The sequence below is a fragment of the Rhinolophus hipposideros genome (assembly GCF_964194185.1).
Source record: "Rhinolophus hipposideros genome assembly, chromosome: 12".
Classification (NCBI taxonomy): domain Eukaryota; kingdom Metazoa; phylum Chordata; class Mammalia; order Chiroptera; family Rhinolophidae; genus Rhinolophus; species Rhinolophus hipposideros.
Window position 1 is genome coordinate 21,984,485 of NC_138058.1, and position 26,828 is coordinate 22,011,312.

At 36.1% G+C, this 26,828-nt stretch overlaps 1 protein-coding gene across 2 annotated transcripts in view; it reads left to right on the plus strand.

Annotated features, from left to right (window-relative positions):
- LRRTM4 (leucine rich repeat transmembrane neuronal 4) overlaps window positions 1-26,828 on the plus strand; it is a 712,979-nt gene that overhangs the window by 673,864 nt on the left and 12,287 nt on the right. The gene's annotated exons all lie outside the window — the stretch shown is intronic.

A 26,828-nucleotide genomic window follows, 5' to 3' on the forward strand; every position in this document is an offset into this window, starting at 1 on the left:
ATCAGGGGACATGGGGGTATGGAGGAATATTGATTCTGGATCCTGCAATGCCATCAGAGTAACCGCCAATAAGTTATGTCCCCAATAAACGATCTGTTTGTCATTTTAATATCAAACTGGATTATCAAGCAGCTGAGAAAAGACCCACCACGGAGTGTTTTTCCATATTTAGAGTACAACACAGAAACATGCCCTGCCATTGTAGCAGCTCACTATTCATATACTGACATGACCGTCTCTGAGTAGTGTTTATCAGACAGCATTATTGCCCACATCAACCTTGTGGTGGGTGTCTCCTTCAGTAGGTCTGAAATAACTGCTTTGGTACTTCTAAGAGTACACCACAATCTCTGGCACAAGGAAAGCTCTCATGCAGGAGTGACATGTCGAAGGAAGTCTAGGAGAATGAACAAGGAAGAAAGAACATATACACACCTTTCCCCAGCAGAGCTGTCCTAGGTTACCTACTTCAGACTACTCATCTAAGGAAACAGCTTTTGGTCCTTGTGGCAAGGGAGAACCAAACCATCTCTAAATTAAATAGATGAAAACCTAGAGAGAAAAAGACAGTTGGGGCTTCCTTTAAAACAAGAGTCCCAGTTATCTGCCAACCAGGAAACTCTTTTTTCCATTTTCTGTTAGCAAGGTAAAAGGCCTCCCAAAGAAGATCTATTACATCACTCATGCTATTTGAGTTACCCTTTGAAGAAGCATATTCTTGGCAGAGGGAGAGGGGATAAGAATGGAGGTGAGTGATGAGGAATAAGAGGCTGCTGAGCAGCAGAAGGGGTATAGAAAAGAGAAGTGGTGGTTTCTGAAGGTGAACCTTATTCACGCGACCACCTTTTCCAGTGTGCTTCCTGCTCTTTGTATTCCCTTTCATCATTATCTCTGCATATACAATACCTTATGTAAATAAAAAAAGACTGAGCATTCCTTTCAGACGGTTGCAGCCCCCTTTGAAGGTGCTCCCCTTGAAGAAGAAAGTGTGGGCTGAAATTGACTTTCCTCCTTCAGTTGGCTGGGCAACTTCTGAAGGGCACAACCTGAGAAAGCCTAAGTAGTGGTGGTGCAATTATTGATAAAGTAGTGGTGGTGCAATTATTGAATAGTCAATACCCTGGGCAAGCAGCATATAACAACAATGGGCCACACGGAATTCAAGGACAGATTGCAATTCTGGGTCTTTGCAATGAAGATAAACAAGAAAGATATATCTATGCTTATACTACAGTTTTCTTTGTTTAATACTAACATTATTGAAACTAATATGGTTATGTGGAGGTTGTTAGGACTTTCCTTGATCTTCACATAGTTTCTGTAAACTAAATAAAAATCCTACGACATTTTTAAAAAACTGAAATGTATTTCTTCTTGAAGGCAAAAGGTAAACTAATTGTGACAGTGCTGTGATAAACTATTATAACATGTAATTCTTCATCATTTCCACATATCTTAGTAGGGGGGTGGGACAGGAAAGAAGGATGGCCTAATTGACTCCTCTCCCATCTCCTTCCCTGCCATTTTTTGGGGGCATTTAAAAATATTGGAGATTAGAAACAAAAGTCCAGCACCTGATTCTAATCTCCAATTCTACCCCTAGCTATAATGGGTCATCAACTCCAAACTCTGTGACCCCTACCATCTTTAAAGCAAAAGTTGCATTTTTATTGAGAAGCAGCTTGTAGTAGAAAAAGCAGAACCAGAAAAGCCGGGTGCCATGTATTCGCTGTTTAATTTGCCATAAGAAAATTTATTTCTCTAAGACTCAGCTTTCTCATCTGTAAAATATAAAAAATAATACTTCCTTTTTGATAGTGGTTGGGGAATTAAAGGAAATACTATATATAGAAATTGTTTTTGAAACTATAAACTCTATAGACATAAAAAGCATTTATCATTATTATCACAGATCTTAATATAAAATCCTCTCTATGTTTAAGAGCGCTTGACTGTGAAATAGTGTTACTATTTCTTTCCCAGAATAAATTTACAGGATCTTCTTTCTGAGATTACAATGACAAAATGGGTATAAAAAGACACTAAATAGAGACACAGTGCTACAAGATTGTAGTATTACTTGTCCTTCTTACATGATTTCTCTCTTAGATTCTTACCTTAAAAAAAGTTGACATTAAATTTGTATCTAAACTTAACCTTGTTTTATAAGCTTCTTTACACTTACTTTGAAATTATCTCTTCTGTTTTTTCCCATGGCTATTATTAATCTCAGCCACTGCTAAATCTACACCGTTTAAATAAAGAACACTACACTTTGTATCTTTGCTGACTTTCATAAATGTGACCTTGTGTTCAAGCTCATTTTAGTTCTGATTGAGTAAAAGAAAACTGATTTACTCATTGCCTTTGTCCTGATTCTGTTTTTAATATTACGATGTCTGATTACAGTTATTCATCAGGCATAGCTGCAGACAATAATGTGATTGGCTAACTCTGTTTTTAATCTAAATCTCAAATGTTGCACTCCCCTCACCCACTCATTTTTCTCTTGACCCCAAGGCAGAGTCAATTGCTGTTCTACCCACCTTTCTATAGGACCTTGTACTTACCTCAATTACATTTCTTAACATATTGTACAGGAACTATTTATTTGCTTGATTCTCCCACTATACTCTGACCTTCTTAGGTTTTAATCACGACTGTGTCCCTGCACTTAGAACCAGGAATTCTCACTCATAAGAACAATAGCAACAACTGCAACATTTGTCCATCTCTCCTTATACCAGGCAATGTTCTAATTGTTTTTACACATAGTACCTCTGTTAAAAAAATGTTTTAAATGATAATATCATGAATTTCATATAGACATAAATGAACATGTTAAATATTTTACTTAACTCATAATGAAGGCACCAACCAGGTGTTATAATTCATTCAAAGAAGAAGTCAAAGAGGCACAAATTTATATAAAGGACAGGTGAAATGAATTTATCAATAGACAAAAACTGGCTTTTTCTATGTAGAGGAAGGAAAATCTTTTGAACTTCCATCTGACAGACTATATTTGTTGTCTATAGATAAGAATTATTTTACATAGTTGTAAAATAACTCCTATGGGATCAAAAGCAGATAACTAGAAGTGTACCACAGAAAATGAATAGTTTTCCACCAAAACACTCTTTTCCCTATAACTTTTTAAATATTCAAATAATAAGCAATATTTATTAAATTTAACCAAAGCAATTTTCCTATTAACTCCATAGGAGTTTTCTTTCTTTCCTCCTGTTCTTAACCCACTCTCCGTTTTCAACTCAATGCCTATTCATTAATTATTTTGTACTAACCCCAATAGACAATGGGCTTTCGACCTGTCAATTTTGAACTCAGGCAATGTATAAAATGATGGAAAATAATATGTGAGATTATGTAGAACAGGCTGCATGTATCAATACAGAAAAAAAAATACAGGAGACACAGAGATCACTATGGGCTGACAATTGCTAATAATTTTAGTGCAAATACAAATCTCTTATCCCAATTGTTCAATCTTTTATCTCCGGAGTAATCTTTTTCCAGCCAACCATCATGTATTCCCAAATCATGTTTATTTTCCACATCCCTTCTCTCTTTTCTATTAGAGATATCTTTGGCTGTCTGATAGATCACTGCTTTTTTTTATAGCATGAATATGACCCTTTCGTTCCTCCTGCATGTGTAGTCTTTCTCCAGCTGTGGTTAGCAAGGTGGAAATTTTCCCCAGAGCATGTCAATGAACTTCCATTAGATGTGCCTTTGGGTTCACCAAGTCACCTGGTCATGGATGGAAATAGAAAAGAGGCAACAGTTAAATTTGCTCCCCAACAAGTTTTCATTGTGTTCAACCAATCAGGGTGTCAGGAATTTGCTGACTGGAGTGGATTTGACTTTGATGCTATCAAAATGAAATAAAGAAACAGCAAGGGAAGCAATAGGAAAATCCTCTTCCCTCTGCATTCTTGAAACAACCTATTTTTAGTTTGTCAACCAAGAAAATAATGTGTTCTTTGCCAAAATGTATAGCCTGTTGACAAAAAAATAAAGAAATTGAAAGGGGAGACACTTAGCAAACAGTAATGAAAGAAGTGGGAGAAACTGTCTGAATTCATTTGCACCTATCCCAGATTTTTTAAAACCAATTGCCTCTCTACTTTTAGCTCTCTTGTTATTTTGCTCCACCGTAGGTTAAAGCAGAAAAAAGATAAAGGAAAATTGAATTAGACAACTCCCTTAAGGATTAAAGAGCTTCATGACAAATATTCAGTTTTCATTAAATTTAATTACAACTACTTTTATTTTTTAAATATTATGACAATGAAACCCATGTCAGAATTAAAAATATTATGAAAATACTGCTAACCAAAGTTAGAAATGTTAGTGAACCAGACAATTTACTAATTTATCATTTATATTTTCTTGACTTTTTTCCATATATTATAAATATTCTCATTCAATACAATCTCTGCCATTTTCAAACTTTTAATCTGTGGAAAATTGATCACTTGGAAAAGATTGTTTTAAGTGCAGCTTATTTTTAATGGTTCATGTTTCTTTCGGGAAGGAAGATAGGCTAGAAACTCTATTTCTTCATGAACAGGAAAGAATTTGTACTTCTTTTCCAATCAATTATGGCAGGCTTCTGAGATGAATTTGAATTTGAGGTGAGGGTTGAAGATATAGCTTGCCACGATACGCATATAGTTTATGTTTTTCTGGACTCACAAACTATTAAAAAGGTAGAAGCAGCTAGATATCATTCAGCTAAAGTGTATGTTGTTCAGAAATCAGTCAAGTGCACTGTCACTGATGAACTTTTACGGCAGACATGGTTCATTTTATTTTTGTTGACCCACAGGCAAGGCTTTTTCTTCCTCAGGCATCTTCATAGATTCTATCTGTTTGGTCTTTGTCTTTTAATCCCCACCATTAGAAATAAATTCAAGAACATAATGGATTCAAACCGTACTATCACTTTAAACATGGATTTGTTAAGCGGCTTGTACATCAAAATAATTTAATTTTCCATTGGGTGTTTGCAACATCTCAATTACAGAAATAAGAGAAGGGTGAAAAATTATTTTCTCACTTGACTGTCTTAAGATATACCATCTAACCATTTGCCCTGTTTATGGCCTTTTCTGAAGAAGGACATTACTAATATACGTTCAAATTAAATTATTGGTAGAAAATGTAAGCACAAGAAACATGTCCTAAATTAAATAGAAAAAGATCCTTCCTGGATTACCATACAAAATGTGATTAGTGATATTCTGCTTCTAAAATATGATATGAACTATTTGGTTTCCTAATGAACATTCACTCTCATGAAATATGCCTTTATTGGAAGTTCACCTGAGCCATTTTAATAAACATACCATTGATATTATAAGGGACATCATTATAAATTGATGCTCTGTTTTGTTTTATTCTTCTATTTACTAATTTTATCAGACCACTTGTTCTGCATGCTTAACTTCGGAAAGAAAATTGTAGTCTCATATTTGAGAAAAGAGTCCTCTCGTTACAAATACTGCAAATCAATTATTAAAGTTCTCAGTCCTAAATGTTATGCAGGCTATTCAAAATGTAGATGCCAATGTAAAAATAAGATCAGAATTTTCAATTAGTCGTTTTCTACTTCCTTCTTCAAGAATGCATGTTGCATTCTTTGGAGAAATGACATCCAAAACCTTTATTTCTTCTTCAGAATAAATTGAATGTTTATATAGCCATATTCTAAGAATGGCAACTAGGAACGCTGCCTACAGGAAATTAGAATAGGATAAAATGCAATAAAAAGTCCCAAATTGCTACAGTGCATCCCAGAGTGTAATCGGCAACTTACTTATTGTGAAACTCTATTGGAGTTAAATTAGTTTTGAGCAAAATAATAGATTTCACAATCAAAGCATTTCAGTACATGTCAAGCAGTCAACAGGCATATTTATGGACCTGTCTTAGTATTTCATATTTGTGAAAATAAGTAAATAAAAATATCACACACAAAAAAATTCAGTCTTGACCAAATTACTAACCCAACACAGTTACTGGCACTTAAAAAAGCTGTTCAAATGTGGAATAACGATAATAATGAGATCATAAGAAGCTATTCATAAACAAAATAAATAGAACATTACATTCATCATTTCAAACTCAGTGATGACCCATAATAAATACAATTTAAAATGAATTAAATTACATATAATACCTAATTTTGAAAAGATGGCATTTATTCATATTATGTGATTATAAAAGAACACAAAATCAGCTTAATCTCATCACCCAGTGAAAAACACAGCACACATATCTCTAGATATGAATATTCCTATGTGTTAAATTTATTTTCGTGGAAGGATAGTCCTTTCTGATCTACGTTTGCCATTTGACCATATAAATGAAAGTTTTTCATGACATGAAATATGTTTACCATAATAATGATTTTTAAAGTCTGCGTAGGGTTACAATGCACAAATTAATGTTATATACATTACTTATCTAAATAATGCATTTAACTGAAGAAACTAGGGTACATTAATCTAGTGGTACCTATGCACCTTTTTTTGTGATACATCTGTAACCAGAAGTGAACATTAGATCAGATAAATGTGAATATATCATGAAGTTTGAGGATATTTTAGCCCAAAATATAAGTTTATTTGGAAATTAATTTTCAAAAATAATTATATACATTTTTCATTTTCACAATAAAATAAAGAATATGCAACTAGCAACTCTGTTTAAAATTCAGACGTTTTGCAAACCCTCCAGTTCTGCATTTTTCCTAATAAATAATCTTGATATTACTAAGCACTGTTGTTATGAGTCCTTCCTTTACAGTATAAGCTCATACACATCCTCCTCCCATTTCATCCTGAAGTACTCATAATTGAACATTGAAGATATAGCTTGGGTTGAAGATATAGCTTGGGTTGAAGTTAAAATACATAACATCCACACACACAAACTGTCACCTTGGATTCTCTTCAAAATGCTAGTGTGTTCTCTTGCCTTATGCCTTTTCATCTATCTTTTCTCTGCCAGGATTGTCATCTTCTCCAACCCAACTCTTTTGCTTGGGTATGTGGCATCACAGATTTAGATTAAATAGTATTCTGTCGGCCTTCTCATTACACCTCTATCACTTCTAGCATAATTTTCAGTTTGTCCTTTTTCTCCAACAGACCATGAGCTAAGACAGGAAACTTGTCAGTTTTGTCTACTGTATGTTTTTCTCCTAAGTTCTGACTTAGTGGCAAATGCAATTAAATATTGATTAAGTAATATGTAGTCTATGAAGAAAAATCGAATACATAGATTAACAAAAAGAAAATTGATCTGTCATATTTTATAGCTATTTTCAGAGGAAAGTTTAAATGATTTATTTAAAAATGTGACTGTCTAATTTTTTACTGTATTCAATAATTTTTAAATTCCTTGAATCATCCTCTTTTGCCACAGATTTACTTTATTATATATTTTTTCATTTGTTTTAGTTTAATACTAAAAAAATTAAGGTTCTACATTTTTCTCTAAATGAAAATAATGCAATTTATTTATTAATTCTATGTTGGTGAGACTTGAATTGTTCTCGATATAAATTAATACTGGCTATTTTGTAAACAATGCTTCTCTGACCAATCTTGTATTAAACCACTGCTATGTTTGGTACTTCCCTAATTCTAAGATATACTCCCCTCACAATTTAGATTGTTTCCCTGGCAACAATTTAAAGTTTCTGAAATCAGTAAGTAATTTAAAAATCAATGTAATGTGGTTGTATTTATTATATTGTTAATTTTTTTCTTACTAAAATCTATAATTATCTTAAATTTAAGTTGTCTTTGGCATTGAGGGAAATTATAAATTCTGAAAATGTTATGCCTAGTAAGTAAAACTTATTGACTCCAAGATTAAACCTCTTATATCCTCTTTTATTAGTCTGTCCACATGGTCTGTCAAAAATTGAAAGAAATTTCTCAGTTTATCTTTGAATTTCTAGTGTTTTTTTTTTCCTTAAAATATTTTTGGTTTTATATATTTCTTTGATGTGTTATTCTATGTAAAAATGACATCTCTGGGAACTCTGATTTGATTTAGTTTTTTTATTTTTGATTGTTCCTTTGCTTTGAATCTACTTTGACTGAAATTAAATTTTTTTCTTTCAATTCAACTTCTAGAATGAAATTATATACCTGTATGAAATGATGATGAAAAATTTTATCATTTTACTGGCTCACATATATTTCATATTATATACCAGCTTTAACTGAAATGATATGGGTTTTGTTGAAGAAAAATTACACTGGGCAGAGTTAAATAAGCCAAAAAGATTTTATTTCACACTATTGCAATGAGGGAGAGAGATTAACCCGAATTTTGCTGAAACAAAAGGCTACGTAGTTTTAAGCCCTGGAGTGAGAGAGTGGAAAGTTACTGGAAGTTGTTAGAGGAGAAATTGATCAATATGATTACACCGTGTGTGTTTGCTAGTTGATACTTACTGAAGTTAGGCTCCTACCATACCATAGAGACTGGGCAATAGTAATACTGTCTTCTCTGATGATTACATTTCAAAGGGATGGTCATCATGTCCTTGAGAAAGATATTCCTGCATTGTAAAACTGGTAAGAGACTGGGAGAAGACTTAACATCTCACAGGGACAGAGAAATAATTGCAAGTTTTATAAAGTAAATGCTCTTTAATAATTGGAGATCAGGGACATATACTCATGAGGAAACTTATCTAAAATTTAGTCCAGTTGAGAAGAAGGCAGAATCTCTCTTGGTCAGTTTTATAGCTAGTTTATTATTTCTTTTACATATTTGGTTTCTTCAGTAATTCATTTTCCATGTATTTAGGACTTAATACACTATCATCATTTATTTCAACATTAATAAGTGTCCTGTTCTCTTTGCTCACAACCACTTCTTTCTTTTAAGTAATTTCCTGTAAATTTTTGCGTTCCTCTCGTATCTGGCACCTACATTTTGATGTATATTTTGTTCTTTGTTTCCTCTTTCTTTGATAAGAGAAAGAAAATCCTGGACTGTAACTTCACTCAAAATTACCTGGGTGGGTTTTCCACAGGTCCCTCATTGCTCACATGGAGAACATTAAAATCCCTCAGGATATTAGTTTAAAGGGGCTGTTGATGAAAACACACCCTGAATTCAGGATCCTACATTATAGAAAACTTGGGCTCACCTCCGCGTTTGTCATGAAGTGCATTCCAGGCTAGCCGTAAACTGAAATGGTCTTTCAGTTCACCTGGCAAGAATTCGAGGGACAGCCTTCTTGATACTTTAGGGAATTGTTCTGGCTAAAGCTGTCAGAAGTGACAGCACTGGGCCTCAGACATCCCAGGCAGCTACTTAAGAACACTTTGGAAGCACAGTGGTTAAAGGAATTCCACATGGAGCCATTTCTGCTGTCCTATCTTACTTCCATTCCTTATCCATACAGATAAGGTTATTTTAGTGGGATTTTGCCTGAATCTCATCTACATCAGATTGAGTAGTTCTGAGTCAGCCAATGCTTTCTTTCTACTGGCTGGGTCCTGCTGCATTAAATCCCACAAAACTCCTTTAAGGTTATGGCAACAGACAGTATTTTATAATGTTTCCCAATAGCTGATACAGCAATTCCAGCCCCTGCCGGTGTACACACACACACACACACACACACACACACACACACACACACACATCTTTTCATCCTTTAATCATTTCTTTGAATAGAAATGAGATGACCACACCACAATATTTTCAACAATTCTTTGTCACTTATTTTTCGTTGTTGCTGTTGATTTTTGTTTTGTTTTGTTTTGTTTTCAGGATTAAACCTGGTTAGAAGCCAATATAAGAGAAGGGGAAACATTAAGGACCTAGGAATAACGCTGGGAACCAGTAAAGTAACAGCTGTAAGGGTTTGCGTTTGACAGTCAAAGAGTCAATTTTTAATTTGAATATTTTCTAACTATTATACAAATGGGAGCATTTGCTAGCATTCTATTTTTTGAGGATCACAGAGATGAAACTAACTTGGACTCTTGGAACATGTAGCACAGTGTGAGTTCTTAGTTGACCTAGAAAATCTCTCTAAGGGACTGAGAAACAATTAGAAATTTAAATGCATGAAAATGGAGACATATTTTATGTTATGTCAAATGTTTCAATTGTTCTACTGGGGGGTAAAAGTCCTTTTATGCCTTGGTTGGCAGATTTTTTAATGATTAATATAAAAAAGGAGATATTCTTAACATACCTTACTTTTAATTAGAGGATCTCAACATATTTTACAGGTAGTAATTCATTTTTTTTTAAGAGTGACCTCTAAACCATGAAAATAAATAGGCTTTTTTTATTCCAAAACATTAAGAAACAAATGGAAAAACCTATTGGGTATTAACTCTATCCCAGATATAGTGCTAGATGCCTGGGGACTACATCAATACAAGACAAAATCTCTACCCTCTGGAAGCTTTATATATAAAGTAATCCCTTAGTGGTGTCCTGGTGACAATTATTGGAAAGTGACATCCACCTCATGGTCAATACAGAAAATGGTAATGGGAATTCAGATCAGCAAAAAGTTATTCTTGTTGGGGAATCAGCATTTCCTATGTTAAACTGCTGATTCAGATTGAGTGAATCTGGGGGACTTTGCATTTCTAACAAGCTCCTAGGTGATGTGGATTACACTAGGAGGAACAATGTGCTAGAGGACATTGGGCATAGCATCTTAACGATCATATTAGTGTTTTTCAGTTGCAAATGAGCTTCTTTTTAAGGACATCTTATATCCCACGTTTACCTAATTTATTTCACAGTTCCAGTTATATTATGACTGTCAACTACTCCCTGTAGAATAAAACCTTTTTGTATTCACAGAAAACACAAAATAAGGCAAAGTGGACCTTAAATATCTTCCCAACTGATTCTTTCATTCTATTTATCAGGATATTTCTAGTCCTACCTATGACTGGGAATAAGAAGAACATGGTGTAATCATCTGAAACGTTTTCCATTGTATTTTTCAAAGTACGGTTAGTCTAAGAACGTAGAATTTCCTTAAGTAGCAGTGGCAGTTTATAAAACCAAGATAGCAGAACGATCCTTCTAGTCCTATGGAGACATCAGTGACCTTCACCTGCCTCCTTTTATGGCTATGAAATGTATACTTTATAGCCCCACCTTTCCTGAAATATTAGTCATTTGTTATGAGTCATTTCTTAAGCAATGCCACAAGATACTTCATTTGATTTCTTGGTTCAAACCTCTTCCTAACACTAACTAGACTGATGTACATATCAAAAGTGATGTATACATCAATTGTGAGTGTGAATTTCATGTGAATTTCAACAACATGTGTCGCCAGCTGTTTCTATTCCTTATAAACAATGTATGAGGCAATTGATCTCTCCCAATCCTTCAGTTATCATGAACAGTTTTCCCCATTTCAGTAAAACTTCTGAAATGCCAAGAGAATGTCTTTGTCCTTGCCTTATGAGAGGGACATTTACAGAGAGAATCTGCCATGAGAAATACAAAGTTTTTGTTTTCTTATTTATTGAGAATTTACTTTTGTCCACAAAAGGACAAATTAGAAGAGCGCTTTTGAATTTACAAGCACCAACTTCCAGTCTTAACTTTCTCCATATACAAGTTTAGGATACGGATGTTGTGCATTGCCCTCATTTAGTCATAGAAATTGGAAATTTTTTTTTTCTCCTAGGAAACTATACCTTGTATATCTTTAGAAAGACTATTTAAACCTCTTTAAAGAAACCATCAATTCCTAGGTAGTACTTTTGCATGCTATAAATTGTCAGTTGACCTAATGAAAAGCCAATATTTCCTCTAAGACAAAATCTTATTTTACTCATCCACCAATGCATTCATTTATCATGGTGTCAGGCAGACTTGGCTTTTGATATTAAATACTATACATATTTATTGTGAAAAAAATGATGGAATAAATTACTATACTTAGGATTTTTGCATGTAAAAGAATAATTATACTTTTCACCATACTGTTATAATTCCTTAGCAAATGAATCAATTTGGCCAGTTTTGAAAAGTATTTTCAAAGAAACTATTACTTTCAAATATCAACATTCTATATTGTCAAACCAAAGTCCTTATGCAAATGAGCTTTGTTTTTTAAAAAGCTTCATGTCTCTATATAAAATGCATATAAATCAAAACTTGCTTTTTCTGTGTTTCTAAAGTGTAGGTTTTACGATTCAATTTATTATATATCGCAAATCCCTAGGTAATTGGCTGTATTGTTTCAAGACACTGGCATTTGGAAAACTAATGTTTAAATGAGTTTACACTTAACATTTTATTATAATTTAGGAATAGGCTTAATTAACTTTTCACACATTATTTCTGTTCCTGATGGTTTGAATGCCATTCTGACTAAAAACTGAACCTAGTTTACTTTAACGTTAAGGTGTCAGAGGAAGACCTATGTTTTGGAAAAATAGGCAAGGCTGTACCAGTCACATTCCCAAGAGCAGCAAAACATGTGACTGCTATCCAGGAGGCCAGACAATATCAACACACCTCCAAATCCACTTCACTGAGGACCAGGGCAGCACACAACTGCACAAAAGCATCTGGCCAAATCTTTATACCTCCCAGATACTGTTCTATCTCCTGTAACTGAGCCATTTAACTGTCTGTGTGTTGATTAGTAAAATTGATCAGTCCTATTTATAACCACAACAACAAAAAAGAGTTGTCCTGAATGCCACTCTGAAAATGTATTTTGTATTCACATGTGAATGACCCACTAGAGCCAACTATGGCTTTCTGAGTTGCAGGTAATATAGAGTGGTTTATTTCTGAAGTCAGAGGGCCTGCTTAAGGCAATAGTTAAGAACCCATGCTCAAGAGCCATATTTTGTACATGACCATGTACACCTACATGGTCTACACGCCTCAGTTTTACCATCTTTTAAATAAGAATCATATTAGCATCCAAATCATAGGACTCTTGTGAACAATACATGAGTTAATTCACATCAAGCACTTATAAAAAGGTGGCGCAGAGACATCACTCAACAAATGTTAGCAATCAATACTGGTGACAGTTTGTCATTCTACCTCTAATTTAAGCAAAATGAACTGATGTAAACACCTGCTCTCGGTGCTACATGTGAGCCTAACCCTCCATGCCATTTGAGTCCCAGAAAGAGACATTATGCAATCAAAAGTTTTAATCAAAGAGGGTTTAACAAAGGGAATTTTATAGAAAGCAGAGCAGTGTTAAAAGGAGACCTACCAACGATGGTAAAGAATTCAAATAGAAACAGAAGGACACAGTACCTACCCCTCACCCCCTTGGACTGAAGGGGAAGAGGGAACATAGTGTTATCAGATCCAAGTAGGACCAGTAGTGATGAAATCGGGCACATCGAAAAGGAACTGTAACTATAGCATAGGCTTGCTTGGCAGTAGCACTTTGACATTTAGGTCAGATAGTTCTTTGTTGTTGTTTTAGGAAAGGTCTTGAGCATTATAGGATCTTTAATAGCATCCCTGACCTCTACCCACTAGATGCCAGGAATACCTCAGTTTTGTCAACCTCTTGTCTTGACAAACTCAGTCTTGACAATAGAATTGCCTCCAGCTATTGCTAAATGTTCCTTGGAAGGCAAAATTACCCCAGGTTGAGAACCACTGTTACAGAAGAAATAGTCACTCCAGAACTCCAGAATGGGCAGCAAACAATAAATACTCTGACTTCCCTCTTCTACCACCACTGGCTATCTCTCATTACTGAAACTAATCAAAGTCAGAGAGCAAGGGAGCTTGGTGAAGGAGTCTAGTTATAGTATAAGCCTCTTTGGGCACAAGGCAGGGCACAGAAGGGTGGGCAAGGGCCCTAGGGGACCAAAGAAGAATCACCAATGTGCCTTCCAAAGACATGCATTAAATTAGAGATGCCTGCACCCCTTTTTAGTAGTCATGACCCTCTGGGGTAACAAAAAGACAAGGAGCTTTGTGGCTTGTATCATCTTAGGAAAATGTTTTGATGTCATGGACCCCAAGTGGACACCATGAGAGCTATAAATAACTCCAGCTTGGATTCAAAGTGGATTCAAAAGCATAAGAAGGGGGACAAAAAACCCTCATGTATAACCCCCACCCAGCTCTAGCCTTATTTAAATAATATAAAGATTAACATTATACAATAGAGGATAAGAGAAGATGTTCAGGAAACAAAAATGTAAATCATCATGCTCCTGTCAACTTTCCCCTAATCTCAGAGATAATTTCCCAGGAGGGAGATCTCAGAATCTTGTGGCAGCCAATGTACCGATACTGGCAGTCTTCCCCTCAGTCCAGCATTGATATATCAGATAAATTCCACTGAAGTCCATATACTCTTCTATCAAATAGCATAGTTTCACTCATCTCTCTAAAGAAAGTATTTCTGGAGGTCAGAAGAATTAATAATACTTCCTCACAAAATGGCACATCAGCTACAGTCACATATCTTCCATCATGTGACAGTATTCACCCATCTTCATGCAAAGCCTAACCATGGTGATGGTATCTGTATTACTTAGCTCAGACTGCCACAGACTGAGAGACTTAAACAATAATTCTGAAGAATTCCAAGATCAAGGTGCCGGCCAGGTAGGTTTCATTGTGAGGCCTTTCTTTTGGTATGTAGGTCTCACCATCTCACTGTGTGTTCACATGACCTCTTCTTTATGTGCACATGGAGAGAGAGGAAGCTTTCTGGGATCTCTTCTTATAAGGACACTAATCCTATGTAGGCATGGCCCCGCCTTTATATCCTCATTTAGCCTTAGTTATATCCTTAGAGTAAGCTCCTTTTCAAATACAGTCACACTGGGGGTTAGGGCTTCAACATATGAATTGGGAGGGGGAAAATAAACATTGAGTCCATAACAGTGCCCCACCATGAGAATACCACTGACAAGGCAAGAAAGAAAAGAGTGCTGCTCTCCCCCAGAAAAACAAAGAATGGTTTTCTTGACAAATGTATGCCACCTTTAGTGTTCAGTGTGTCACAAAATCTTTCATGAAACGTTTCATCAACTTCTGACCTCTTCAATCTGTTAACCATAGGTGATGGACAGGAAGGGAATGTCATTCCATTCTTTTATTCTCCTCAATTTTCCCAGTCCCTGCTTCCACAAGTTTTTCCTCTACCATCAATCATTCCATAAATTCCCTACCCATCAAGGAGATAAATGTGGGACAGTGTATTGCCTATATACACTAGTAGCTTGTTGACCTTAGGTTAGTTAAATGAAAATTTCTTGTTTCACGCAATGAAATTAGTTTTTAAATGCTATATAACTTATAATTCTCATTAAGTGACCACCTCTTAGTCTGAATCAATTAGTTTTCACTACATGTTTAGCTAAAAATATAATAAAGCCTTTCCATGTTTTCAGTTAGCTAGTTACAAATTACCTGCCATCCTAGAAGATGGTACTTTGGGTGGCCATATGGGAGCCACATAAAATTAAATCTAGCCAATGTCACTGTGAGCCCTTTTTCTGTCAAATTCCCCCATGATAGACTCAGTTCCAAGAATCTAGGACTTCTCTGAGAGTCTAAGTTCATGATGAAATAATAAACTTCTTTATAATAATTATTGATAATAGTAGCATGTTATAAATGAGCTTCTTCATAACTTACTATTATAAACAACATGTATGATTATTTATAATGATAAACGAGCAAACCAAAATTCAGTAGGCATGCTAAATATTTAGTCACTCCATTGAGCATTTCTGGTAATATTCAATGAGTGTCAGCCTTCTTGCTAAAAGGTTATGGTTTATCTGCATTAAGATACAGTTCACAAATAAGAACTTCTAAATCAAACTGTTAAAATCAGTGGAAAATTAGGAATCTAAGCTAATACCTTGACTAGTGTCAAGCACCCAAATGTCAGGATCTAGGAGAAACACAAAACTATAACACAACAGTAGATTAGAAGTGACCTTCTTAGATAGTCAGAAGGCAAGGGTAATAAACAGCTAAATAAACAGCTAAAGAAGCTACATGCATTCATTGAAGTGGTTGTGGATAAAAGGTAGTTAACGGCAGAATCAGAATTCAAGAAGGCAGGGCAGAATTTTTGGTAGGAAATATAGAAAAGAAATTGGGGCAGGGAAAAAGAAACAGTATAAAAGGAATGATATAGAGGGGATACAGATACTCAGAAGGGATTAGATTTTGGTTGTTGGCCAAAGAAAACAATGAAATGAAGCATGGTGGATTTACCCAACTCCTTTGGAATATGTCAAACAATCCAGCTACTCAATTTAGCTTCATTATGAAATAGGGACAAATGGAAGCAGTCTGTAAAGTTAATACTGGTAATGCCGGGGAACTATAAGAACTATAAGCATGTGAACATGGTGGTCCATGGTGGAACATGGCAGTAAGAGGCAGATAAGTTAGCCTGTGATATTTGGGGTGGATGGCAGCTGGAGTTGGGGAGGGGTGGGTGGAGGGTGAGGGAATATCTCCTTCATGCTGTTCTCTGTAGTCTCACACACACGGATCATTTCTCCCTATGATTTGCTACCACAGATGGCCAATATCATGAACTATATGTCAACTCTTATTTTTGCAGTGGCAGAAGACACTCTTTTATAGCCCCCTACGTATATGAGTGTCAGGTTGCTTTAAAGCAAAAATGAATTTAATGACCCTTCCCTAAGTTCCTCCTAGCCATTATTGCTTACTTGCTAACACTTTTGGGTTTTAATTCCTTTTCTTTTCCTTTTGAATTTATCGCTTGATGGAAATAATTGGAAGGTTTGAATATTTTTCAGCGGTAGGAGTCTTTATTAGCTTTTAAGTAGATAAAAATATCCTTTCTTCCCCCATAGTGCAGAGTGGAATGGGCTATTACTGCCATCCCAGTAAATTAAATTACTTTTAAAAAAATAAAAGAAATAGATTGTGAAAATGTTTAGCTAAAGGAGTTCTGCAGCTGACTGAACATTTATGGGTACTTTACCATCAAAGCAAGGTAAATTCACCTACAAGCAGCTATTTAAAAAACATGTGTGTAATGATAGTTGTTAAACTTACCCAACTGAATTACACCTAACTTTAGACAAAAGAGTAGACTATACGAGTAGATATAACCAAATTGATGATAACTGAAAGGATGGCAGAATAATCACTGACAAGAATATTCAGAAGCTCAAATTGGTGAGTGAGAATAATTAGAGCTAATGAGTTGAACTTAAGGGAAAGGACAATTTAATTGGAGAGTAAAAACCACACATGTGCACCCTGTTTGGTGACTTCTGACTGGGAAGTAACCGGCTTTGTTTTGAGCCAGGCAGTTTCCAGGAAGGTGTGAGGAATTAGGTAAATCATACTCTGTACCCCCCACTTGGCCTACATCCTTAAGGGAAAGAAATCTAAATTTAACAAGAAACAGTGTTCTCAACCTTGGCTGCACATTTGAATCACCTAGGGTGCTATTTTAAAATAGTATGACCTAGACCGTACCCCAGAAATTCCAATTTAATTGATCTGGCATAGGGACACGACATAAATATTTTTTTTAATCATCTGAGATGTGTCAAAGTTGCAGCCAGGCCTGAGAAGCACTGCTTTAAGGGCAGTTTGTGTGGTTGATGAAATCCCAAATGGCTCATGAAAAGGCACATGAGCCACTCCATTTCTTGGCTTCAATTAAGGGAGGCATAGGTTGATCATTCTATTTCTCAGCAGAAGCTCAGGAAGCAGCTGTAGCAGTATTCTGCCCCCTCCACATCTGGGAAGTATGCTCAGTCTCAACTGCTCATCCTAACTCTGGGATGCTTCACTCACAAGAGGCTGAGTGTTGGGCTAAAAGGTGAGGATAATGGCTGAAGAGACTGAAGGTGTGTAATCCATTCTCCACAAGGGCAAGTTGTGGATGAGATGAATAGATTGTTAAAGATTTTTAAAGAGTTCCTTTATGACATATACCACCTAGGCAGTAGGCTCCCAGTGGCACATAGGAAGCCATGTGCCATGACAATAGACATCCCGACCATATTATAGAAGCTACATGTGGCACCGGGCTTTCTCTTGGTGATTTCACAAGCATCCATTCTTTGGATCAAACACGGCCTGGTAAGCATCTTACTCCCTCTTCTTTCCTTCATTGTCTAGCCTGACAGTAAGAAATCAGTCAGAAAAGCTCTGACAGCATGGATCTTACATTGGGGGAAAGCAGACAGTAAAGCAGCAAAAATATCCATAATCACAGATATTTAACATTTTGATAAATGCTGTGAAGAAAATAAATGGGGAATTGAAACAGGAAATGGCTTACATATGTGTGTGGGGCTGGGATGGTATTTTAGACAAGGTGATTAGGGAAGGCCCCTCAGGAAACATGACATTTAAGCCATGACTCAAAAGATCAGCATAATCCTCCTGCAAAGAATTGGGAAAAGAATATTCCAAGCAAAGGGAATTCAAATACAAAGGCTAAGTCACATGGGAAGAGCCTTGGTGAGACTGAGAAATAGAAAGAAGGCTTTTTAACTTCTCCACAAAACAAAACCTATTTATGATTGGATTACCCGTGAACCTAACCTCTTTTACAAAACCACCAAAGTTCTCTTGAGCTTTGTGTTATATGCCATCCACACCCAGGGGCAAATTCACTGGCTTGAGTGTTGCTTAAGATCTTCACTAAAAGGTCACCGGGAGTTGATTCTGCCAGAGCATGTTTTATCTCTAAATGACCAGAATGGTGACTTCAGAACTCCCACCTGGAGGTTCAAGTCTGACTTCTAAGTACCAAGGTCATGTGAGTCCAGCTCTTTGTCTGCGATCCACTGAGAGCTTTATTCTAGAGTGGAAGACCTGGATCTTCACAAGGTGACATGTAATACAACCAGCTGGGAGTGTTTTTCTCCTTCCACTTTACTGATTTCGATCATGGGGACTCGAATACGTACAGGGATTTACAATCAGGATTGGCTCATTCCAACACTTCTGAAGAAGCTCTTTTGTTTTATTCCTCTTCATTTACCTAGCACCTATCACAATGCCTAGCTCATTGTAAATTAGCCCCGAGCTAAAGAGTTTTATTTGTAATGGTTCAAAAAAAAAAAATCGAAATTTTGACACAGGAAAATTACACAAAATTCAAATTTCAGTGTTCATAAATCAATTCTTATTGAAACAGAGCCACACTCTCTCCACTCATTTACATTTTGTCTAAGCCTGCTTTCATCGTGTAAAGGCAGAATTAAGTTCAGTAGTTGTGACAGAGCCTGTATGGGTTGCAAACCTAAAATATTTACTACTGGCCTTTCACAGTAAAAGTTTGTCAAGCTCTGTGATAAATATTTTCCATGTGAATGAAGGAATACATAAATAAATAATTAGGGCAGATTCACTTTTATATAATTACTTAATAGTATACATTCCATAGGAGAGATCCAGGCAATAACTTAGATATTAACACATTTTATGAAAAATATGAGACCAGTATTATTTATGCATCATTGCCATGCTGTTCTAAAATAGAATCAAAATAAAAACTTGAATTATGTTTTGTAAATGGGCTTCTCTTATTTTTGTAATTAAATATACACTGTCATGCTTCTTTTCATTAAGATCAGCCAGTCCCCCAAGAGTTCTATTTACACACTGTTGGAATCAGGTTACACATCTCATTCTCTCAAGTATGTGTATATTTTAGTGTGGTTTTCTTCCTTCTGTGTTCATCATTTGGTCCTAAACTTTTACCTCAGGATTTACAATTCTGCTTTAAAAAGGTACAGGAATGCAAGAAACTTAATTATCGTGTTTATATGGGACTTGCATTTAATATTTTCATTTTAAAACATCTATTTTTTTACTGAATGCCACTACACTATTGGATTGGATGATTTGGGAGATTACAAAGTGAGTATATCTTTAAAAACCAAACATATCGGTCACATTTGTATTAGACAACATGCTCTTGCATAAAACAAGTTATGGGCACTGTGAACTATTTAACACAAAACTACACAGAGTGCTCCATAAATTCATATGGAAACTAGAAATAAGCTGCTGTGAACATTGTGGAGAACCTGAAATTGAACTCGGAAGGAAAACGGCTCTGATGCCTGTTCCTTGTGTTTTCCCACTCCCAGCATTCCTGCTGCTGCTTATTTGTTTTTTTGAAATTTCTGAGGAGGGATGACAAAATAAGTCTTCAATTGTATCTATTACATGTGCTGAGAAGTTTTCTTTCTGTTTGTTTGTTTTCTTCTGTATGGTTTTCTTTTTTAAATTTCCAGGAGTAAATCTGGGCTCAAGTAATGATCATTGTCTCCTTTTTTAAGAAAAAGTTTATGTTCTGTACAATGTTATGTATCATTGAAACTTCCACAGTTTTTGTTTTTAGAGAGGAAAGATGTGGGTTTTTAAATTTCAGTGTCTCTCTCTTTTTTTTTTTTTATTTAAGAATTTTGGGAGCAAATTTGCGTAGATTTCACTTTATTAGGATGTTTGCTTGCACTATTGGGGAGACCTTACTCCACTTTCAGGGGCCAAAGCTACTGAAGGAAAGCCTTTAGAAGTTAATACTTGCTGATTAATCCAGCTCATTAGCCCAAAATCTCAGTGAATGCTGAGAGTGCTGCTAATGTAATAAGCTTCCCTGTTAATGGAGTCAAAGCTAACTTCAAAGAATGACTAGTACCTCATTCATTAACTTAATCAACTCTCTAGACACTTCACAGACAAGGCGTCCTGGTAGGAGAGCAATAAAGATGTAAGTGGATGTTCTGTTCTGTTATCCCACGACTGACTTAAATGTTAAAATTTGGACAACCATGAGTGCACAAATAGTACAAAATGCCACCTTTAAATAAGAACAGAACAAGAAAAACAAGTGCTACCGTGCCACTTTTATCAGAACTTCAGTTTAAAAGGGTTCGAACAGTTTTGTCGAAAAGGACAAAATCAAGTGTGTTTACTATTGTGCATTTTACATGCTAGATGTACTGTACACACTTTAGCCCATAAAGCCGGTGGGAGAGTGACCAGTGTGCCCCCTTATCTTCTTATTTTCCTTTAAACTGTTCTAAAACAAAGCTCAATAAATTAAATTAGTGTATTTAACAAATATTAATAGGTTATTTAATTTTTTTGACATTTAGTACTTACTTTCCAAAAAAAGTGAGGGAAATATTGTCACTGTTCTGTCATTCAACAAACATGTGAATACCTATTATGTACCCAAGCAATGTCTACATGATGAAGATCATTGAGAATTCATTTTAAATTGTTTCTAGTTTTATTCATTTTAGTAAATCTTGCCCTTTTCTCTAATCCTTTGGATTTATTATCATCTTCTCTCCCCCTCTCTTTTCTTTATTGGTTTCAGGTGTACAAAACAACATAGTGATTAGACATTTATATACCTCATAAAGTAATAACCCCAAGAAGTCTGTTAGCCATCTGACAATGTACATTTATTAGAATATTATTCTAATAATATTAGAATATTATTAGATGACCATTCTAACAGGTGTGAGATGATATGTCATTGTAATTTTTCTTTGCATTTCTCTGATGATTAGTGACATTGAGCATCTTTTCATATGTCTATTGATATTGACCATCTGTATGTTGTCTTTGGAGAAATGTCTATTTAGGTCCTCTGCCTATTTGTTAATTGGATTGTGTGGCTTTTTAATGTTGAGTTTTATGAGTTTATTATAAATTTTGGATATTAACCCCTTATCAGATGTTTCATTGGTAAATATATTCTCCCATTCAGTAAGCTGTAATTTTATTTTATTGGTGGTTTCCTTTGCTGTGCAAAAACATTTTAGTTTGATGTAGTCCCATTTGTTTATTTTTTTTCTTTAGTTTACCTTGCCCAAGAAGCCATATCAGTAAAAATATTACTAAGAGAGTTTACTTCCTATATTTTCTAGGAGTTTTATAGTTCGGATCCATTTTGAATTTAATCCATTTTGAATTTATTTTTGTATATGGACTAAGAAGGCAGTCCAGTTTCATTTTTTTGCATGTATCTGTCCAATTTTCCCAACTCTGGTAGGTTGGTTGCCTCCATTTCATTTAGTTCTTTTTCTGGACTTTTCTCCTATTTTTTTCATTTGGGGCATGTTTCTTTGTTTCCTCATTCTGGATGCCTCTCTGTGTTTGCTTCTATTTATTAAGTAGATCTTCTATGCCTCTCAGTCTTTGCTGGTAGCCTGATGTTGTAGGTGTCCTGTGTGGTCCAGTGGTACAGTCTCCCTGATCACCTGTTTGTGTGTTCCAGGAGTGTCCCTCATGTGTTTGTGTGTATTCTCCTGTTGTAGCTGAGCCTTGGTTTCTTTTAGTGTATAGGTGGGTAGAATTGACTCTCAATATGACTAGCTGTGAGGATTGGCTTCACTTACAGCATATGAGTTGCTGTATGGGGGCTCACCCTTCAGAAGGAGATTCACCTGAGTAGGCACCCCTTAGAGTGTGCCACTTGTGGGGCTAATTGAGTAGTGCTTTGGTGTGGTCTGAGGCCAACCTCTGGGTGTGTTGTTCCTGGTGCCTCTTGTGAGGGGCTCCCATGCAGGCCAATTTCAACCTTGCCTATGACATTCCTGGTGTTACCTGCTAGTAGCTACATGTGAGAAGCATACCTGTAATATACCTGGAAGCATATGAGAGTAGCCTACCTGTAAACGGAGGCCAACTGCTACTAGTATCAGGCCTAGGACAGCTTAGCTAAAGGTTCAGGGCTCCCCTAGGCCTGTTGCCACCTGCCAGCTTCCTGTGAGGCTCACCTGCTGAAAGACCCTCCTGATGAGTAGACAGGGCTGGTTGATACCATTGTTGATGGTGCCCCCAGTGATGTCACACAAGTTGGGTAAGAGGGGGTCCCAGGGCTCACAGGGTGTGGCCAGTGGTTTTCACAAGATTAATGTAGATAGAAGCCTTGCACCAGTGCTGAGCCTGTGGGCATTCTGCAAAACACCCTGAGGAAACCATGGCCAGCCACCACTTGCCTTGGGTGTACAGATATCCAAAAGCTGCCCAAGAAAGGCTGTAGCATGAGCTGTAGCTGATTGCTCACCAATGAAGGTTTCCCAGGCCACCATGGACAATCCTCTGTTATACAAGCCTCCTATATCTTGTGGGGCAATTCTGGCTGCCCAGGAACTGAGAGTGCCCCAGGCAATGCTGTACTAGCTGAGGGTGCAGGGACCTAAGGCATCACCAAGTCTGTGCTCATGCTTGTATTTTACCAGACCAATGGGGTCTCAGATTTGGCCCTTTGGGGGTGGGTTTAACACAGGAAAGTTGGATCTCTCCTATAAGTTACACGTGAGGTGGCCTTCACGCAGGGATAATGCTAGCTATCCCTCTAGCCCTCACCCTGCAGCCACACAACTCAGACTTTCTCTGTGCGTCTCTGGCACCTCTTGATTTGCAGCCTAATTCCTGGAGCTCAGAATGAGTGCTTGCAAGAGAATGAATCTGTACACAGGCCCTTTAAAAGCATGTCTGAGTTTCCAGCTGCCTTCCATTTCACTATGACAGATAGACGGAATCCTTAGTGATTTTCAGTGCCAAATGTTATGGGTGCTCCTCTTCCTGGCACAGGAGGAGAATCCCTGGGTTGGGGAGTGCAGTGTGGGGCTGGGACCCCTCACTTTTCAGTGGATACCTCCGCCACTGAGGTGTCCCTCCTGGTGCTCAAGTACTATCTGTGGGTTTGGGGCCATTTCACATCTCTACCCCTCATACCTGTCTCGATGTGGCCTCTTCTTTATATCCCTATAGGGGTTATAGGGGTTCTGTTCAGCTAGTCTTCAGGTGTTTTTTGAAGTTGATTGTTCTATAATTTAGTTGTAATTTTAATGTGATCATGCATGGGACATGGCAAACATAGTTTTTACTTATTCCACCACCTTAGATCTTCTCGTCTTATCATCTTCTCTTGCATTCTTGTATCTTTCTTATTTCTGGAGATTCTTCTCTATTATAGTTATGACTTAAGGAGGTGTTAGTGTCTATATAAAGTGTTGGGATGTCAGAGATTGCACGTGCTTTTTTTTTTTTTTTGAAAGATATAGGTTGTGTGTAATTAGTGAAGCACATGATAGTGGGGGTAGGGGGTAGACAGAGTATATAGACACTGATGACCATAGCTGAAAAACAAAAAATAAAGTGGCAAGAAGAAAGGTTTTGTTTCACTTTTGTCATTTTTAAGAACTCACCATTTTCTTAAATAGAAGGTAGTTTTCTGGTTCTGTCACACCTTTGCTTTATTTAGTATCCCACAATGGGGGTGAGGCTTATTCTCCTTTTCCTCTACTTCTGTCACTCTCCCTGATTTTACTAATGGCCAAAGGATTGTTCAAAACCTTGATTTTCTTTTTCCTCTGCAATCCTGGACACTTGAAACTGGTGGGGGTTTCATAGTTATGCAAAGACTATATCTCAAGCACAAACAAGCTTTTCCTCCATTTACATTGAATTATATGTTAATAAACTTGTCTTTTAATCTGTTCTTCTTTCTAAAGTATCTTGTAGGAATTTCTAAGATTTTTTATTTGGTGGTGGAAAACAAACAAACAACTATATTAACAAACAAACAAAAACTATATTAAAAAAAGAAACTTTGTATATTTGAATGGTGAATTGGAAAAGTAGTAATTAGGGCTCAAATGACCATCTTCATATGGAAGAATAGTTATTAACTTTTGAGTTCAAGGTACTTTTTCAAAATTAGCTTTATAATAAATGTTTTATAGATAATGTCATGTGATATTGAAAGTTTTACTTTTTAATTAACAAAAACTAATGCTTAGATAATTGGTATTTTCTCATTAAGAAGCAAGCCTGCATTGAAAAAAAAAGAGTGAGAGTATTTCATTGTAGAATGGGATTAGGTAATGTAATATGATAAATTGATTTCGATTCATTACTTATCTTGTGTCTCTTTTTTATATTATAAATGCCTTCAGATATTCAAAACTGAGGAAGGCAAACTTTATGCCATGAGGTGAAGTGGCTGTATTATTCTGCTCCTCTGGGGCCAGCTGGGTGGGGGTTTTGCTCCTGGGCTCATGTGCCTGTGATAAGCATCTATGGGCCCTAAGGGGCACTGGATGTTCTAAAATGTCTCAGTGGCTCCATAAGGGCTTCCATTCCCCAGTGACCTAGTCTGGGCTTGGTCAGTGGTGGTAGCTAGATTGGCCAGAGTCCAAAAAGCCTTGGAACCCAAGCAGTGTTGCTGCTACTGTGTTCTATTGGCCAGAGAAAGTTATAAGGTCAGTCAGTATTGAAAGTAAGGAGAAATAGACTCTACTTCTTAATAAGAGGAGAAAGAATCCTGGTCATTTGTGCAATCTACTACAGCTGGAACATGTAAAACTTTGGAGCTGTCAGAATCATGTGTCAAATCAGGTAGAGGAAGTTGTTTGGTAGTCAGCATATGAAAATAACTTGCAGAGATTATCAGGCATGATTGATTGAGAGGACCCTGGTGGCACTTGTGTTCCTTGTTTCAGTTGTTCCTGAGACCCAGTGATACCATTGTTCTTCCCCAGTATAGCTGTTAAATCCTTTCTTGTGTCTATGAGTCAATTAAGTCTCTCTTTTATCTAATTAACATAAATGATTTGAGGTCCTGTCAATTTTAATCAAAACTCTAGAGAAAAACCTTTATTCAAACTTGTTTACATTTTCTTATTCCCTATGCATTCTTGTCACCTATTAATAATACCGTGAGTAGAATAAAGGCTAAGTTATATATTCATTTAGTTGTTGCTGTTCATTTTTTAAAACAATTTTATTTCCAATAAACTAAGTGTCCATCTTCATTAAGTAATTCAACTATATTGAATTTCTCATCTGGATTTGTAGGATGGTATTTTTTAAAAATGTCTGAGTCATCTGACACTATCCTTTAATTCTGAAAATTAGAGACCAAATGTCATTTAGGAAATTGAAAATCAACTTTTTATGACTTCAATTGAAAGAACTCATATTGAAATGTGAACAATGTTCATGAAAAGTTAATAAATAAGACTAATGATAGTGCATGGTAATTTTAGAATGATCAGGCTATCAAACTACTTATAACTAATGCTAATACCTTTGAGAAAAGAGGGTAACAATATTGAAATTTTATGCTCATAAAAAAAAAACTGAACTTCAAAAGCCTTTCATGATCACATATATCAGGAGTCTATTTCACATTGCTATCACATTTACTATGCAGACACATTTCTCATTTAAATATAATTATTACGGAAGTAAAATTATGGGATTTGAATCAATATGCAGACTTTTAAGCTCCACATATTTCTCTATAACTCTGCCCTTCCTTTCAGGATTTAAAAATATTCTCTATCCCTGACTTCCCTCTTTGAATCTTGAATGCTATGAACCACTGTAATTAAAAGGAGTGTGTCCTTTTATACTCCCTCCAGCATGTTGGAAGTCAGACATATTCTAGGTAAAGGGTAAATGAGGTTCCTAGAAAATCAGAACATACATTAAGGTTTCTAAGCTTCTAAGTGCACAAAGTAGTACCAAAACCTTAGATAATGAGCCACTCTGTGACCCTTTATGCCCTTGCTTCTTTCTGAATGAAAAGTATAAGACAAAAGACAGGGCATGTTTCCTGGAAAGATCGTCAGTGTTGAGTAAACTAGAGAGGGAAGATATCATTTCAATATATTCCTTCTTTCTTGAGAATCAGGGAGTACTTTCAGTTATCTGAAGCTTATAGAGGTAAATGAAGTGTTATTGTTAGGCCCATTCTCACAGGATTCACAGGAAACTCGGGAGAA